This window comes from Rhinopithecus bieti, unplaced genomic scaffold (assembly GCF_001698545.2).
Source record: "Rhinopithecus bieti isolate Rb0 unplaced genomic scaffold, ASM169854v2 scaffold_7414, whole genome shotgun sequence".
Lineage (NCBI taxonomy): Eukaryota > Metazoa > Chordata > Mammalia > Primates > Cercopithecidae > Rhinopithecus > Rhinopithecus bieti.
Genome location: NW_016806087.1, coordinates 189163 through 191819, shown reverse-complemented (window position 1 = coordinate 191819; position 2657 = coordinate 189163). Strand labels below are relative to the sequence as shown.

Sequence of the window (2657 nt, the reverse complement as noted above, 5' to 3'; positions counted from 1 at the left end):
TTTTTTTTTTTTTTTTTTAGTTCTTTAGGCCTTAATGATTGACATGATCTTGGAGATCAGTTAGGTATGTAGCAAAACTCTCCTAGAAACCTGGAAGATGTGGCAAGAAGAAAACATGGAGCCTTTTCTGAACAAGCCTATGAGAGAAGAAGAATCACTTCAATTTGTAAGTGTGGATCCTGGGGCTAAAGAACTTACCTAACACCACACAACCAGCAAATTACAGCATATTCTGAACCAGGTCTTTATTCTTTCCAGGACTTCACAGTGCCTTCCTCAGAGCATCTCTACATGAAAATCTGTATAAAGAAGTGATCTGTGGTGTCGCCATTTGTATCAAAATGATATCACCAACTTATTTAAAAGACTTTATCTAAAAGTCTTCAGATAGTTTTGGCCAGGGAAGAGCTCTAATATCACACATGAATAGCCCTACCTTTGTAACATGTAAATTGTTTTTTGTTTTAACATCTCAGTTTCATTAAACTGAGACCAGAAAGAGCCATCATCTTTTTACCAATTTGTAATCATTTCATTGTGTTATGGACCTGCAGCAATGTTGACTATATTTACGAATCTGTGAGTGAAATCTTAAAACCATTTTCCTCTTCTAATCTCTCCCATCCTGCCTTCTTAGAAGCACACAAAGCATCTCAACCACTCCCAAATTCCCTTTTGGAATACCCTTAATGATTCTGAAATATTTTGTTATTCCCCAAACACCGCCCTAAAGACGAATCACTGGACTCCAGGCTCTTCACATTGCCAAGTTGAATAGAGTTCAAATGTTCTATCTAACCAAATTCTAACTTACAACAAAGCCACATATAGTAGATGATGTGTAAGATATTCCGAAAATACCAAGGCAACAGGGAAAAAAATTTGTCATCAGGAGGTCCTCCCAGAACTTCTTGTAATCTAGAATAATCATTTTTATCAAGCTCCTGTAACCTAATCATAGCACACGTGTATATATGTATGACTAATAACATAAATCAACTTTCATTTTAATAATGTATAGCTTAAATTTTCTCACATCCAAAACAATTAGTGTTGCCAAATTTAAGACTATTTATCTACTTGAGACATCAGAACATGCACAAAGACTTGAGGAATAAATAAACCCAAGAAAACAATCTTAACCTGATAAAGTAAAAATTTTGAATAAATTCATAAATCATTCAAAACACAATCTTATAAAATTAGCCATTTCATAGTATGTTATGAATGTAAAAGCAGAACACAGAAAAGGCATTTTCCAAAAAGATATAGGACTTACTAGAATTTCCTTTTATGTTAAAAAATGGCCCATGGAAGAGCAGTTTTCAGAATGACCAGGGCATAGTCAGACACCTCTTTCACTGGAAGCTTCACCAAAGAGCACACTTCTCCTGAACTCAGAATTTTGAGTCCAGACCCAGCTCTTGCCAAAGTTCACTGGGAGTTTTGCTAAGCTTCAAGGCGATCCCACCTCAAAACTCTTTCGAGACAAAGTTAAGGTAAGTTCCCCGTAATATTTCCAGAACCATATGAACATATAAGCAAACTGTGTAAGGCTACATAGAAATGATTGAATTTTGATTTCTTCAAACTATAAACACTACAAACACTTTAAAGACAAGGATTCTCCTCTCCACTTATTTTGTATTACTGGCACCAAGAATAATGCATAGCACATAGTTGATACTTAATAAAGTCAATACTTGTATAAATAAACTGAAAAATTATCACAAGACCAGTGGGGGCAGTTCTACGAATCTCCCTGTAGCCCTGCAATTTTCAAAGGTTTCATCACGTAATTCCCCTCACGACTTTTTGGTTCACTAATCATAAAGCCACACAGGCAGAAAGGAAAGAAATTCCAGAGACCAAAAAGCCGTTTGTTTTGTCCATCCGGTCACATATGTGTAGAGTTTTAGAGCTAAAAGTGGTATTAGAAGTTGCCTTTGAGCAATCTCATTTTACATGTGAGAAAACTAAAGTCTAAGCTCTTGGGTTAAGTGACTGAGCCTTGATCACCCAGCTGACAGGCACCAAAGCACTTCCCGTTATTATTTCCTACATGTTCCTCTGCAGTTAGCCCCCACCACCTCCACCAGAAAGTATTTGTAGACTCAGGTATTTCCTTTAAAAGTCTCAGATGACTTTACTTGGGGTGTAGTGGAAGGGACCACAATTTTATTATAATTTACCAATAGCTGGGAGTTTTGCCCCATTAAAAGGTATGTATTGACCGATCTGCTGAATCTTGCTTTGGGGGGAAGGTTTTTTTTTTTTTTTTTTGAGCCCATTTGAAAATGTTAAATGTTTCATTACTCTTAGATTATTAAATGAATAACTCCAGGGAAAAAATGTATCATTGTTTCTTACCAGTATCAAGACAAAGAGGTAAAACTTTCAATTTGGCCACAAGAGGGCAGCTACAACATTTCCTCCTAGGTCTTTGCGGTTCTAAACAATGACAAACTGAGCATTTGGGGACTCAGCTTGCCATCGACTTCCTAATAATACCTTTCAACTGAATTCCCAATATGTCACAAAATATTCTCTCATGGTGTTTCCTGGGACGTTTTTTGTTTTGTTTTTAAAGAAATTATTTTCCAACTTCTTTCCAGATCTAGAGAGTCCTCTGCTTTAGAACTCTGTACCAAAGTCAC

General features: G+C 36.3%; 1 long non-coding RNA gene across 1 annotated transcript in view; it reads left to right on the top strand.

The window, feature by feature from the left end:
- Positions 1–495, top strand: part of LOC108531302 (uncharacterized) — a 93574-nt gene extending 93079 nt beyond the window's left edge. Inside the window, exon 3 of the long non-coding RNA XR_001886128.1 lies at positions 21–495. This is a non-coding gene — a long non-coding RNA (uncharacterized LOC108531302). The remainder of the gene's footprint in view (positions 1–20) is intronic.
- The last annotated feature ends 2162 nt before the right edge of the window (positions 496–2657 follow it).